The sequence below is a fragment of the Staurois parvus genome, unplaced genomic scaffold (genome assembly GCF_062004578.1).
Source record: "Staurois parvus isolate SC_StPar_1 unplaced genomic scaffold, SC_StPar_1.0 ptg000024l, whole genome shotgun sequence".
Classification (NCBI taxonomy): domain Eukaryota; kingdom Metazoa; phylum Chordata; class Amphibia; order Anura; family Ranidae; genus Staurois; species Staurois parvus.
The window spans coordinates 1277993-1294429 of record NW_028317820.1 but is presented as its reverse complement, the minus strand read 5'-3'; the positions used below and the strand labels follow the sequence as shown (position 1 = coordinate 1294429).

General features: G+C 44.3%; 1 protein-coding gene across 1 annotated transcript in view; it reads right to left on the bottom strand.

The window, feature by feature from the left end:
• LOC149472060 (natural cytotoxicity triggering receptor 3 ligand 1-like) overlaps positions 1 to 16204 on the bottom strand; it is a 39785-nt gene extending 23581 nt beyond the window's left edge. Inside the window, exons 1-2 of the mRNA XM_089693379.1 lie at positions 16122 to 16204; positions 10097 to 10218 (exon numbers count right to left, since the gene is read on the bottom strand). The gene's annotated coding sequence lies outside the window, so the exon portion shown is untranslated. The remainder of the gene's footprint in view (positions 1 to 10096; positions 10219 to 16121) is intronic.
• Between the last annotated feature and the right edge of the window lie 233 nt (positions 16205 to 16437).

Genomic DNA, 16437 nt, shown 5'->3' with positions numbered 1-16437 from the left:
TCTGTATATGCAGTAAAGCGTGATTGTTATAGTCACTGTGGAACCTAGGGGGTTAATCCTCTACATTGTGTAAAAATGCTGTTTGATCCTGTCTTCTCTGATCCTCCTCTTCTTCCAGTTCCCCCCTCTTATCTCCTAATAAAATATATTGTGGGGGGGGGGGCGCTATGATGGCCGCATTGTAGGCCCGCTCCTCGGCCACTGGGCACATCGGACGATTTCCTATCTCTCGGGGGGTCACTTACCTTCCCTGCAGCTTCTCCTGGTCCCTTGTCCCCCACTGCCCCGATGGGCAAGAAGATGGGAACCGCCCGCGCCTCCAGCGCTCAGTGAGCCGCATCGGAACTTGCGGCCTACCCGCCGGAGGCCGCGTTTGAAGCCCCGGCCCTGTTTTCAGGGCCCCCGTCGGAGGCCACATCCAAAGCCCTGGCCTCGAGTTCGGGTCAACCGCCGGAGGCCGCATCTGAAGCCCCGGCCACAATTTCGGGTCCCCCACCGCCGCTACCCACGGATGGGCCGGATCCCAGGGGTGTTGACGACCTGGCATCAGAGGCATCCCTGTAGTCACCTTCTCCAGCTCTGAGGGATGCTGAGTCCATACTGCAGTCAGAATTGTCCTCTGCCATTCCAAGCTGGCTGACCGTCTTTCATGAGAAATCCGGGAGTTTGGCACTCGGACGAACGATCTCAAAGATAAAATGGATGCTGCGGCCACGGTCATTGAAAGCCATGAATAGGATCTGTGTGACCTCAAGAAAGAATTGGTAGACGCGCTGCTCTGGCTTGAGGATTTTGAAAACCGTTCCCGTCGCAGAAATTTGCGTTTAAGGGGTATCCCAGAAACTGTCACAGATCTCACTTCAAATGCTACTGCTCTGTTTCAGGAGCTGATGCCCGCCATTCCCATTGACCACATACACCGTGCAGTGGGCCCCAGATGACCAGATGGGCCCCCGAGAGACATCATCATCAAATTTACTTACTATCACACTAAAACTATCCGCCAGAAACAACCCAGACCTCAGATTCCAGGGGCATCACTACCAGCTCATCGCGAACCTCTCCCAGACCACTCTTCAGAAGCGCCGCCAGTTGAAGCCCTTCATTTCGGTCCTGGTGAACCGCAGAATTAAATACTCCTGGAGCTTTCCGTTCCACCTCACCTTCAACTACCAGGGCCACAGCCCCTCTGTTGCCATGCCAGAGGAAGCCCACTCTCTCCTGGAATCCTTACACCTTCTTCCGCCAGGAGGCGCTATTCAGAGCCCAGCCCATTCTTCTGGATCTCCAGTGAGGCCGCTTCCTCTGGGCCACCTCTTGGAGAGGTCGTCCAAGAGGAAGAGGGCCCTCCCTCAGACTCTTCTACGATCCAGTCCATCCTGCTCCTCTCCGGGCTGAAGCTGATCTCGTGCCTCCCACATTGTGTCTCACCGTTGGACTTTGAGTTTGGCATGACTTAGTGCTAGAGGAACGTATGCGCTCTCTCTTGCAGACGTCGGGGCTGGTGGACTTCTGGAGGGAACTTCACCCAACTGAACGCGACTTTACATTCTATTCCAATCCTCATGACAGTTTTTGTAGAATTGACCATATATTCATGCATGTCCAGCAGCTTCCTTTGGTCAGGCGGATATCTATTCCCTCCTCACCCTGATTGGACCACAATCCCCTGGTACTCCTCCTTGCCCTCTCTGGGTCAGTACGGCGCCCCTTTCGATGAATCTCTATTGACTACTCAGGTTATCTGCCAGCAAATAGAATCTTTCTTACGTACATACTTTACCTAAAACTCAGGATCTGTCTCTTCAGCAGTGCCCCTGTGGGAGGCACATAAAGCCACGGTGCGGGGTCACATTATACAGCTGGCGGCAGCTCGGAAGCAGGAGCAGGAGCTCCAACTTTTGGATCTTCATTCTCTACTGGCCCCTGCGGATGCTCGTTGCAAGTAATTTCTGTCCGCAGTCCATAAACGCGCATGGGATGCTCTGGCTGCAGAGTTGGACCAACTTGCTTCTTCGGAGGCGGAACGGGCCCTGCGTTGGACCAAACATAAATTTTATTCCTGTGCTAATAAGTTGGGTCCGATACTGGCCAGGAAACTCAATTCTGTGGGGAAACCCCACTAACCGATCTGATTGCGAGTTCCCACGGTGGCTGTACTTCTAATCCCCAGCAGATTGTTTCCCGTTTCGCAGACTTCCTTTCGCGCCTTTACGCTAAACCAGATCCCTTCCCTTTGGCTCACGCAGAAGCAGTCTTCCAAGATCTCCGACTTCCTGGATTATCTGAGGCAGCGCAGAAGGCCCTCAACGCCGGTGTCACCATATCGGAAGTGCTTCAAGCTATCAAATCTCTACAGTCCACTGCGGCCCCAGGTCCCAATGGCTTGTCAAGTTTTTATTGTAAGAAATTTGCAACCCTGTTGGCTCCCTTCTTTACTAATTATTGCAACGAGTTACGACAGGGCTCTTTGCGCTCTCTGGACACGCTTAGAGCTCATATCTCAACGGTTCCTAAGACAACCGATGATGTGCAGGAACCGCAAGCCTTTCGGCCCATTTCTCTTCTTCATGAAGACCTGAAGATGTTGGCCAAGATCCTTAGCCTTCATATCAATAAATATTTGCGTAGTCCAGAGGGACCAAGTAGGTTTCGTCCCTCGGGGGCAGGCGGGTGATAATGTTAATAAGGTGGTCCATCTTATACACTTTCTACAACAGCGGAAAATCCCGGGATTCTTACTGTCCTTAGACATATATAAAGCTTTTGATTCTCTATCCTGGGAATATCTGCAGTTTGTGCTGTCTCGTTGGGGTTTTGAGTATTCTATTCTTTCTTGGATTCAAGCCTTGCATCCTTCCCCATCGGCTTCCGTTAAATACGCTGGGTATTTTTCAGATCCCTTTCCTATTTGGCGAGGGACGAGACAGGGCTGCCCCCTGTCCCCAGCGTTCTTTGTCCTGGCACTTGAGCTGCTGGCTTTAGCACTCCAGGCTGATTGTAATGTATCGGGTGTTCCCTTTTGCGGACGATGCCCTCTTGACTCTCTCACTAATCCCGATGACGCTTCCAAATTTGCAACAGGTTCTTGTGAGCATCGCCTTGATTTCAGGTCTCCATATTAGTTTGGATAAGACTGTCAATCTCAATATTACTTTGGCCACAGATTTGGTTTTGCGCCTATAATCCCGCTTCCCTTACAAATGGGCTTCCTCTTCTCTTGAATACCTAGGCATATTCTTCTCTTGAATACCTGTCTTGGATAGGATGGGTTAATTCAGTGGAAATTGCCAACTTGCCGAAATTGTTATACTATTTTTGCACCCTCCCAGTGCGGGTTCCTCCCCATTTCCTTCGGTTGATTCAGGCAAAGATTATGTGTTTTATCTGGGCCGATAAGTGCCCAAGAGTCTCCAGGAATACGCTTTCTGTTCATAGACTCCAAGGTGGTCTTGGGGTGTCTAATGTAACTAAGTATTATCAGGTGAGCCAGATTGACATATGTTGCATGCTTCCTCTGATGTTCCTCTCTGGGTCCTCCTGGAACTACATAATTGTGCCCCTATTGCTACATCAACGCTTCTGTGGCTTCCCCCTGCCCTACGCTTATGACACTCAGTCCGATTTTGCTCAATGGCTTACAAGTGTGGAACTCGGTACGTTACTCCAGTGGCCTGATGTCACCTTTCCTACCTTTGCTCCCAATTGTAAACAACTGTCTTTTCCCATCAGGTTTAAATCAACCAAGGGCGTTTTCTTGGTGGGTGGCCAATGGTTTTTCGCAGGTTGTGATGTTGCTCTGTATGGGCGTTCCTGAACCCCTGCTCATGACCTTGTCATCTTTTTCTTTGTACTCCTCCTTCCTTTTCTATTTCTGTTTGTTTTTGGTATGGCGGTGGATAGCTGCCTTTGGTTTGAGTTATTTTCGATGTTACACCAATGTTTTTGTCATTTATGTGCCATTGATAGCCCTTGCGTGGGTATACCTTTTACTCTGTTGGTGTTAGACCATTGTTTTCTTTATTTTTTTGGGTGCAATTGATGGCCTCTGCGTGGGCGTGTCTTGTTGCTCCTGGTTTTTTTTATGCTTATAAACTAATAAAAATCATTGAAATACAAAACATATCATGTGGAGACAATCTGCACATGCTCAGTTTGGTGTGTATTGCTAGAGAGGGTTTTTTTTTTCTTGGGAGTGTACATGCGATCAGCACAGGGCCAATCAGCACTGTCCAGACAGAGGTCAGGGGCTCTGCATCCTCCTACAAGCTTTAACCAGTGCTGTGCTGGAGAAAAGGTATTTAGCAGTTTATATTTACTAAAATAATTGCATTTCCATTTTGTGTGTACTGTGGCAGACCAGATATAGTGAATGCAGGGTCCAGGGAGAGCGGGTATAGTGAATGCAGGGTCCTGGGAGACCAGATATAGTGAGTGCGGGGTTCGGGGAAAGCGGATATAGTGAATGCAGGTTCGGGGAGACCAGATATAGTGAATGCAGGGTCTAGGGAGAGCGGATATAGTGAATGCAGGGTCCGGGGAGAGCAGATATAGTGAATACAGGGTCCGGGGAGACCAGATATAGTGAATGCAAGGTCCGGGGAAAGTGGATATAGTGAATGCAGGTTCGGGGAGACCGGATATAGTGAATGCAGGGTCTGGGGAGAGCGGATATAGTGAATGCAGGGTCTGGGGAGACCAGATATAGTGAATGCAGGGTCTGGGGAGACCAGATATAGTGAATGCAGGGTCTGGGGAGAGCGGATATAGTGAATGCAGGGTCCGGGAATACCAGAAATAGTGAATTCAGGGTCTGGGGAGACCAGATATAGTGAATGCAGTGTCTGGGGAGAGCGGATATAGGGAATGCAGGGTCCAGGGAGAACTAAAAAAAAACAGAAAAGAGACAAGACCTCAGGGCAGCAACTGTTAGGGGCAGTCTTTAGTTCTGACTGTTCAGCTGACTAAATGTTGGGGCCAATTGGTGTGTATTGAGGCAGTCAATAAGGCCTGCGGGCTGTGTAGCTGGTAGGTAGTTCCTCATGACTCAGTCACTAATGGTGGAAACAAGTAGTGGCCACAAGGCCCGCTCACCAGTCCCAGCGACACAGCAGTAGTGGTCTCTCCGATCAGGTATCCCCTCACTCTTGGCTTCCTGTGGTAACTCTGGTAGACAGTTTCCTCCACTAAATCTGGTCACACTCTGTAGCCTTTGGTTGTCCCTCACACAGCAGTGGGCTTCCACTGATACAAGCTTTTTCTCTGTTAAAATGGAGCTCCTTAACATAGTCCTGTCACATCACTATCCTGTCACACTCTGAGGGACTCAAAATTGCCAATGGTCTGCTTGCCTCTGCAGACTACATGTCCCATGATCTTCCTCTCCTGTCTATGATTGGTCCCTGGTGTTGCTATGCCGGAGGAAGGGACAGAGCAGGTGACAATCTCATTAACAACTGCTCTGTCTTTCTCTGGTGGCTTGAAAAGGGAGGGGAAAGAGCCATCAGCTGATCTTCCTTTCTCTCTTCCATCACAGCTGCTCCAGGCCACTCTTTTATTTGTCCGGATTCCCATGCTGAGAGGAGGAGGAGGGGGTGAGTGAGCAGGTACATAGAGAGCCGCGCTATCTCTTCTGTCACAATATAGCCGCTTGAATTCCGCACGGCAGGGAGAGAGAGCGGGGGGGGGGGGTGGCTGAATCGGCTGCGAGTGGCACTGGGGGCTACAGTTGGTAAGGTTGCATGAAGACACCAATCCATCCAGTTCAACCTGTGTAGGTCTGTGTGTGTGTGTGTGTGTGTGTGTGTGTGTGTGTTTATGTCAATACTATTTCCAATATTCCTGTATATTGGGTTTGCTAAGATGCCCATCTAAGAGCTTTTTGAAACTATGGACTCTTCCCACTGACACCACCGACTGGCTCTAAAAAATGTGCCATTTTTCTTTGTCGGTATATTCTGTTAGTGTTTGCCACAACATGCAACTACAACTAAACTGAGTCAATTGCTCAATACCTCCCAAAATATAACAATGATGCTCCTCTTAATAAATAAAAAAATACTGAAATGAAACTGACTTGTATAACAGAGACGCATGGCTAACCATTGTCCCAAGTTAAAAAGACAGAAATGTATCTTATGATTATGATTGTGCACACAGAGGAACAGTCAATTTCATTTACTTTCTGAAAACACCAGTTGAGTTATTCCACTGTTCCACCTGCCAGGTCTTAAGCATTATTTATTACAGGTGCTTATATAGTGGCAACAATTTACACATTGCTTTATACTATGTATACCCACATTGAAGAAAAACATATTTTAAATATATTTTAAAATATTCTTCCCAAATGTATTGACATATATTTGAAATACTACAATTTTGGCTGTATTCAATATATATCAAAATATATTTTAATATATATATATATATATATATATATATATATATATACTGTATGTTGAAATGCATTTTTATTACAAAATATATCAAAAGTATTTTTAAAAATACATTTTCAAATATACTGTATGCCTTTAAAAATACATTTAATCTACATTTTTGGAATGCATTTACAAATATATGTAAAAATAGATGTTCAACTGACTTTTTTATATGTTAAAAAAAATCCAAAGAATATATTTAAAAAATGTATACTTTTAAAAATAATTTTAATATATTTTGTAATATACAAAAAATGCATTTCATCATGCAGTATATATATATATATATATATATATATATATATATTTTTTTTTTAATATATTGAATACAGCCAAAATTGTAGTATTTCAAATATATATCAATATATTTGGGTAGAATATTTTTAAAATATATTTTTCTTTCATGTGGGTATATACATTCTACATTCACCTCAGTCCCTGCCCTCAAGGAGCTTACAATCTAAGGTACTTTACTCACATTCATACACATACTAGTACCAATTTACCATGTCTTTTGACATGTGGGAAGAAATCTAAGTACACCAATGCAGGCACAAGGGAGAACATGCAAATTCCAGGTAGGTAGTGTCTGGGTTGGGATTTGAATCAGCAACCCCAGTGCTAGGTGGAAGTGCTAACCACTTAGCCACTGTACTGCCCCATATACAGGAACTTCCTTTTTCTTTGCTAGCTAGATTATCCATCATTTCATTGCTTTATGCCGCATTGGCCAGATGCACATCCAGAACCCCCTGGTGTATAGTAGAAATATAGCCGAATATTACGGAACCATTTATTCCAAACTGCATGCAGCTGCTTCAGGCTTTTTGCCACCATCAGTGCAGTGTATGGAAAGAAAATAATGGTTTCTAAGGAGTGGGGATTAGGACCCAACCAGGAGGAATAATCATACAGATCATCGTGAGAAGGAACTATTCAAATCAAAAAGTCTTCCAGAGAATGGGCCTGAACTGGTTTGTATGGCTGGAGATGTATTAATCAGATCTGTATGATGATGAAAGTGACACTCTTGTCAGGACCTGCATGGGTCTGGAAAAAGAGCAATGTCATGACAAGTTAAAGTCCAACTCCAGCCAACGTGTATTTTTCATTTTGGATACCGCCGAGGTGTGTTATAGGCTCTTTTATTGCTGTCTGTGTCCCTATTGAGGAGATGTCCTTGTCAAGACAGGAACTGATGGGAAAGCTCTCTAATGGGGATACAGACATTTATAGAAGAGCTAAACCACCACACAGCACAGTGGCCAAATGGTTAGCACTTCTGCCTGGCTGTACTAGGGTTGTTGGTTCCAATCCCAACCAGGGAACCACCTGCCTGGAGTTTGCATGTTCTCCCTGTGCCTGTGTGGGTTTCCTCCAGGTACTCTAGTTTCCTCCCATACTCCAAAGACATGCTGGTAGGTTAATTGGATCCTGTCTAAATTGTCCCTAGTATGTGTATGTATGAATGTGAGTTTAGATTGTAGTTTAGATTGTACACCCCTTGAGGGTTAGGGACTGATGGGAATGTACAATATATATGTAAATTGTCCCTAGTATGTGTATGTATGAATGTGAGTTAGGGACCTTAGATTGTACACCCCTTGAGGGTTAGGGACTGATGTGACTGTACAATATATATGTAAAGCGCTGTGTACATTGATGGCGCTATATACAGTAAGTACCTGAAATAAATAAATACTGTGTGTTGGCCTAGGAATCAAACTTGATCCCATACCACTTAGAGGTTGATTTATGAATCATTATGTCAAATATTTGCCAAAAAATCTTTGGTAAACGTTTATTCTGTAATTGGAAATATCACAACCCTGATACACTTAGGACCAGTTTACACCAGATACATTGGGCTGCACTGAGCTGACTTGCCGAATGCAGTCCCAACATGTAGACAAGGCAAACGCTTCATATCAAATAAAGAAGAATAAAATAGGTCTAATGCTAATAAGGCTCACTTCTGTTAGGGTCTTTCAAAGATCTCTTGGGCTACTTACAACAGGAACATGTGAATGTTTTATGACCCCCGACCATCTGGTAGTATACAGTATGTCACAAGTTATCCTGTACCTGGTTTGTAGTTTCTCTGTGGTGTGACTCCCCATTTTTGCCAATCTGTTCAGATTAGTTATTATTATTATTATTATTATACAGGATTTATAGAGCGCCAATAGTTTGCTCAGCGCTTTACAATATAAAGGGAGACAATACAGCCACAATACAGTTCAATACAAGAGGGTCAGGCGGGCCCTGCTCCTTGGAGCTTACAATCTATTTATGCTGTCAAAGCCTTCTGATGCCTGTAAATACTGTTCACCAGTTATGTGTTTACTTCATAGTATAAATACCTGGGTTACAGAACATATTGGACATTCTCCCCTGGGGAATATTCATACCCTTGTGTGTCAATAAACTTCTCTGTTATCTCACCCGTAAAAAATGTCATCATGATTGAATTCCAGGTAACCAAGAAACAAAGGGTGATAGACAATGGGCAGAACACAGTAGATTAAGGGCCAGTTCACACCACAAAAACGTGCTACGAATACGTTTTCACACCACTCTCTGTTCCAGTGCAGTTTTGATGTAGTTTTCTATTAGTGAGGAGCCGAACACCCCCCTCTTCGGTTCACAGTCTAACATCCGAACCTACAGACTGCTTGACCGTGAACTTCGAACACAAACAATATACTGAGTGGTGTCTTACTGCATCTGAGTATGTGGTAAGAAATCGCTCAGTTACTGAAGTCCGGCATGAGTTCTATTATGAAGTCATGCAGTATTTTAGTAGTGAGACATTCATTCATGTCTCAGCTGTCAGTGAGGTTCCCTGCTGACAGCTGAATGTAAAAATAATTGGCGGCAATGCATGACAGTTAAAATTACAAAAAAAAACAACACAGCTTGGGGTCCCCCCTCACATCCATACCAAGCCCTTCGGGTCTGGTATGGATTTTGAAGGGAACCTTCATGCCAAAATTAAAAAAGAAAATGGCATTGGGGTCCCGCCAAAATCCATACCAGACCCTTATCCAAGCATGCAGCCTGGCAGGTCAGGAAAGGGGGCAGAAGAGCGAGCGGCCCCTCCCCCTCTTGAACTATACCAGGCCACATGCCCTCAACATGGGGGGTGGGTGCTTTGGGGTCAGGTCCATGTTCGAGTCGAACACAAGAACGGTCCATGTTCGAGTCAAACTTACGTTCAACTCAAACATGAAGCCCATCCCTATTTTCTATGTTCCAGTATAGTTCTGTGCAGAAAAATGCAGCATGTTCTCCTTTTTTTTTCTGCATCAGAAACTGACTGGGAATGGCTGCACTGGTGTGAACTAGGGCCATTAGAATACATGGAAAACACTGTGCATGCAATTTTGATGAAGAAAAAAAAACGCACTGGACTGCATCTAGTGTGAACTAGCCCTAAGGCTACATTCACTCTTTGGTGTGTCGGGAACACACAATGAGAGTTTAGCTTCAGCTGCTCTCCAAAATGAAATGCCAGTTTCTGTATCCGTATATTCTGCTAGTGTTTGCTACAACATACAACTAAACAACCTCTGTTGTTTATTACCTCCCAAAATATAACAATGAAACAATCTTCCTTTTGATGAGTGGAGAAAAAATACTGAGATTCAACTGACTTGTATACTCTGAATGTTTCAGTCTGTTTACTTTTTGTAGGTAGGTCACATGAAATTGCTTTCTTTGTTTCTTACTAGTCTTTCAGGATAGATAGCCAGGAAGACACCTGATGAATGTCACCCTTGAAAACAAAGTGACATACAGGTTGTATAACCAGATTGAGTTATTCAGCCTTCCTGCATGTCATACATCCATGCAGTCATGCGTTTTCAAAAATAGACAGGTATGCAGCGCACCCCCACAAGAGACATTAGCTTTATGAGCCCTGTGAAAATGGCTTTTCTTCCAGTTAATCGGTCTGGTGCTTCCACCACTCCGACACACCCCACTTCAATAAGGTGACAACACCAGACTAGATTGACACTAGGTATACAGTTGCAAGGAAAAGTATGTGAACCCCTTGGGATTACGTGGAGTTTTGCATGAATTGGGCATAAAATGTACTCTGAACGTCATCTAAGTCACAACAATAGAAGAACACATTCTGCTGAACATAATACTACACAAACATTAGATGTTGCCACGGTTTAATTGCACATAACATGTAAACATTCACAGTGCAGGGAGGAAAAAGTATGTGAGGCCCTAGCTTAATGACTTCTCCCAGAGCTAATTGGAGCCAGGAGTGAGCCAACTTTGACTCCAATCAGTGTGATGATATTGGATGTGTTGCTGACAGCTGTCCTGCCCTTGAAAAACACACACCTGTTTTGGGTTTACTGGTTTTAAGAAGCACTGTCTGATGTGAACCATGCCTCGCAGAAAAGAGCTCTCAGAAGACCTACGATCAAGAATTGTTGACTTGCATGAAGCTGGAAAGGGTTACAAAAGTATCTCCAAAAGCCTTGATGTTCATGTGTCCATGGTAAGACAGACCGTCTACAAATGGAGAAAGTTTAGCACTGTTGCTACTCTCCCTAGGCATGGTCGTCCTGTAAAAATGACTGCAAGAGCACAGCGCAGAATGCTGCATGAGGTAAAGAAGAATCCCAGAGTGTCAGCTAAAGACCTACAGAAATCTCTGGTACATGCTAACATTTTTGTTGACACATCTACAATAAGGAAAACATTAAACAAGAATGGAGTACATGGGAGGACACCAAGGAGGAAGCCATTGCTGTCCAAAAAGAATATTGCAGCACGTTTGAAGTTTGCAAAAGAGCACCTGGATGTTCCACAGCACTACTGGCAAAATATACTGTGGACAGATGAAACCAAGATTGAGTTGTTTGGGAAGAACACACAACACTATGTGTGGAGAAAAAAAGGCACAGCACACCAACATCAAAACCTCATCCCCACTGTAAAACATGGCGGAGGGAGCATCATGGTTTGGGGCTGCTTTGCTGCCTCAGGGCCTGGGCGGATTGTTGTCATTGATGGGAAAATTAATTCCAGAGTTTATCAAGACATTTTGCAGGAAAACGTACGACCATCTTCCACCAACTGAAGCTCCGCAGAGGATGGGTGATGCAACAGGACAATGACCCAAAGCATACAAGTAATTCAACAAAACAATGGCTGCAACAGCACAGAATAGGCCTTCTGGAGTGGCCCAGTCAGAGTCCTGACCTCAACCCGATTGAAATGCTGTGGCATGACCTTAAGAGAGCGATTCACACCAGACATCCCAAGAATATTGCTACACTGAAACAGTTTTGTGAAGAGGAGTGGTCCAAAATGAGTCCAGATCGTTGTGCAGGTCTGATCTGCAACTACAGGAAACGTTTGGTTGAGGTTATTGCTGCCAAAGGAGGGTCAACCAGTTATTAAGTCCAAAGGTTCACATACTTTTTCCTCCCTGCACTGTGAATGTTTACATGTTATGTGCAATTAAACCATGGCAACATCTAATGTTTGTGTAGTATTATGTTCAGCAGACTGTGTTCTTCTATTGTTGTGACTTAGATGACGTTCAGAGCACATTTTATGCCCAATTCATGCAAAACTCCACATAATCCCAAGGGGTTCACATACCTTTTCTTGCAACTGTATCTGTGCGACATCTGTCATTAGCAAGAGATGATTTTCAAATTTTCAACGACCTGGTCTTTCCCTTCAGGTAGATTTGGTAGGCAGGTTACCCGGGCAGCTTCTTACATACCGCAAAAGGTTGAGATTTCCAGTGGTCAGTGAGTTTGTACTGGCAAGGCAGGCCCAGATTCCTCTGTCCCCTGGATGCAATTTCTAAATCTTTACCCTAAGATCATATTGCTTCTTATTATGCTGTCCTTGGGCATCTGACTCCCGTAGAGCTTTCTCATAGGCTGCCCTCAAATTATTCCTGCCATTCTACATATTCCCTGTGGGATGCTATTGATGTCTGGTTTAATGAGGTGTCAAAGACCAGATAGCCGCCATTCTCTTGCAAATAATAACAGGTACAGGGAAAACCTTGTGGCATGTGGACGTGGCATGGACCATTGCCGCAATGTGTTTACTCCAGTGCTGTTTCTTTTCTGTAGAGAGAGTCCCAAGCATACCTAACAAGGTTCAGCTGAAGCGTTCAGGTCGAGGGTCCCCCTGGTCAAGGAAGTAGGCCTTAGATATCAAATAAATACATAAATATATTGTAATTGCTGCTGTAAACATTATGCTTCAAACCTGGGCCGTGAGCTCCTCAGAACCTTTCTAAGCAGCTAAAACAAGCAAGCTAAGGATATTTTATGACATGACCATTTGGGAACATGTGTCAAAGGTTGCCCTGTACCTTGTTGATTGTCTAGTTATAATGTGACATGTCATACTTGGTCATTTATTCCAAATTAGATATGGTGACAAGCTGCTAGCATCTAACAATGTTGACCAACCACATTTTTGCCTCCTACACAGTATAAATAATCATTGTAAAATAGCAACTGCTGGCCAGTCCTCCCCTGTATGACGTGAATAAACAATTCTTTTGTTCACCTTAAGCGTGTGGTCTGACTGAAATTCCACAACATTGTTAATCAAGATGAAAAGACCCATAAAGGCTGTAGTTTTTACAACCCTTGTTGATTACCACAGTAAACAATTGCGTGATTTGACAAAATAACATGTTTCTAATTATAGTTTGCATTGTCCTTTTGAATAGAGTACAGAAATAGCGTATGAAGAGTCTGCCAATCCTATCAGTCTTCATGGCTTCCGTTTTAACCACTTCCTGTCCGGACACTTTTACCCCCTTCCTGTCCAGGCCAATTTTCAGCTTTCAGCGCTATCACACTTTGAATGACAATTGCACGGTCATGCAACACTGTACCCATATGAATTTTTTAGAATTTTTTTTAGACAGATAAAGCTTTATTTTGGTGGTATTTATTCACCACTGGGATTTTTATTTTTTTTTGCTATGTAAATGAAAACGTTCAAAAATTTTGAAAATAAGTGTTTTTCTTATAAAATTTTGCAAATAAATAATATTTCAACATAAATCTTGGCCAATATTTATTCAGTTAACTTTTTAGTAAAAAAAATAACCCAAATTAGTTTATAACCAAAAATTATAATTTTTAAACATTTGTTTACGTTTTTATTTTATTTTTTTATATTATTATTTGTTTTTGTTTTTTTATTTACATACTGTCACCCTAGCAGTACAGTGTCACCATGGTGACACTGTACTACTTGTGGGGGGTGATGAAGATTTTTTTTTTTTTTTTTTTTACACTGATTGCTTTTACACTCATAAAGGCTGTAAAAGCAATCATTTCTCCTTCTCTCTGGCTGCATTCCTGCAGCCATTGAGAAATACTGTGTGAGCTGTGATTGGTCACAGCTTGTCACAAGGTACAAGTCTGTTGTGACTAGCCCTGTATCATGTGATCTCTGTGATCATTCACAGATTTCACACGTAGTAAGCAATGATGTCAGAAGTGGCATCTTGCTTACTACTCTGCATGTGATCACTGATTGGCCAATCAGTGATCACATGATCAGAACCACGCACAGAGGTCCTGTCCGACGATCGGTGTTCCACTGTGTCCGAAGGACAGGGAATGCGCACAAGCAGGTGGCGGGGAGGCCGTTTATAAACGGCCACCCGACCCTGCACTGCCACCGTCCGGCCGTTTATATACAACGGCCAGACAGGAAGTGGTTAATGTGTAAATTGACTTGTCACTGCAGACACACTACAAGAGATGGTCAGGAACTGCAGACCTACCACAGGAGATGATGAGAGACTACAGACATAGCACAGGAGCCCATACCACAGCCCACCCAACCCGAGCCTGACAGCCTGCCCCACCCAGTGGGCGATGACGTGGTGGTGTCCACAGCGTGAATGCCTGCCAACCGAGTGTGGAGTGATGCAGCGCCTGCACACATGACTTTGACAACTATGCTCTGCTGTTGGCCACACATGGCACCAGCGACAAGCAGCACAGCAGGGACACCATGCAGTTGATTTTTGGCAGCATGCCCTGGAGGGGGGTTTGATCCCCCTGACCCCCCCTTATCTACATCCCTGCTTTGGGGGGACAAAGAATGTAATTTGCCAGCAATTTTAACCGTATTTGTTTTTCTTAATTAAATCTGACTTTTGCTGTACCACATCCTATAGCGAGAATGAAAAACAAATTGTGTAGAGTCCCTCCAAAAATACATACCAAAACCTCTGAGTCTAGTATGGATTTTAAAGGGGTACCTCACACAAAAACAAACAAAAAATGTGTCAGGTCCCCCAGGAAATCCACACCAAACCCTTCATCTGCCCAAACAACCAAAATTGAGTCTAAAATGTTGGCTCTTCCCTGTCCTCTACGGTATGCCAGAGCAATAGTAGATGAGAGTATATTCAGAAATTACTGGTCATTCTCTAAGATCAAGTTGGAGTAAGGTGGACAGATTTTTTTTTTCATATTGCTTTTTTTTTTTTATTGCTGGCTAGATATGATAAAGAGATGAATAGGGAGCGTGATATTAAGAGCCTAATCAACCTTATATATTATGTCAGACAAGTCTACATTAGAGAAATGAGAGGGCAGATTCCCCCGAAATCTTGCATGTTCCTTGTGATCCTATGCAATCCGATGGGGACATGGTTTTGCCCATAGTGGGGTGCCATAATATATGTTTTATGAAGGTCAGGAATAGGAATACTATTGGTGATCCAGGAACAATATTAATGTTTGGTTCTGACATAAGTCTGTATGATTGTTGATGATTACTCACATTTTTGCAGGTCATCTGCTAAATTCGTTACTGATATAACTACAGCCACCATCCACCTGAAAAACCTGTGATAGATAGTCGTGTGATGTTTCTACTAGAATATTAGATACCAATAGCTGGGTATTAGTGGCATGCATAGAGGAATAACCCTCTGTGAATGTAACTATTATTTTTTTTTTCTTTTTCACACTGATGGTCTGATCAGGTCCGCCTGTCAGTTTTTCAGTGAACACTTGTCTGCTGACACCTGCCAGCTTACAATCCGATCCTGTAAGCCACAAACAGACCCCATCTGTCTGGCGGATCAGTTTGGATGACAGTTGGGCGGAAATGTACAGGAGGTCTGTTTCCATCGACCACCCCATAGAAGACAGTGGGCAGTGTCTATGCCCACCCTGCAACAGTGGAGCGGACACAGACCTATCATCTGCCTGCTCAGCAGGGATCAGCGGAAAGATCCCCTGCTGAGCCTTTAACTTGGCTTCTTTGAAAGCCTTTTTAAAGAAGAACCTCACCGTCCCACTATTAATGTTTTTTTTCCTGACTTACCTGATGCTGACCCCCAGCCCCTGTTAACAGACCTCCAATCCCCTTAAGTACCACCCTCTCCCTCCACTGACAGACCCCCAACCCCACCACACACCCGATATTCATGCTACAGCTGCTGTGAAACCCTGTATCCCCTGTGTATACCCACTGTTAATACTGAAGACTTGTGATTGTGTCACCACTCGGCTGTCAAGGTGCCCGAGCTTGTGTTGTGCCTGTGTCTTCGCCAAACATTTGGCATGTAAAGTGTTAAGTGATCGTCTCTGTGTCCCGCCGACCATTCGGCATGTAAGGTATTAACCTAGGAAGTTCATTTACCTCTTCGGGTACAGCTTGGTGCTCGGCTTATTTTGCCTGAATCCGTTGCATGCGCAGTTTCTGCAGAGGATGCAGAACTTTATGCTATACTGGGGGAGGAGACACAGGCATGGCCGCACACAGGGAGGCAAGCGGTGACTGTGGCCCGCGTCAGCCCCATCCAGATCACCGTCCACCTCCCTCCACGCATCCCGATCACCAACAGTCTGTTCCTGCAAGGACATGCAGCCTGGCGGCATCAGCTCACAAGGCAAATGCCCAGTGTGCCCTATGGCCAGTCCAGGCCTGACTCCAGGTAAAAATACTGTTCAAAGAA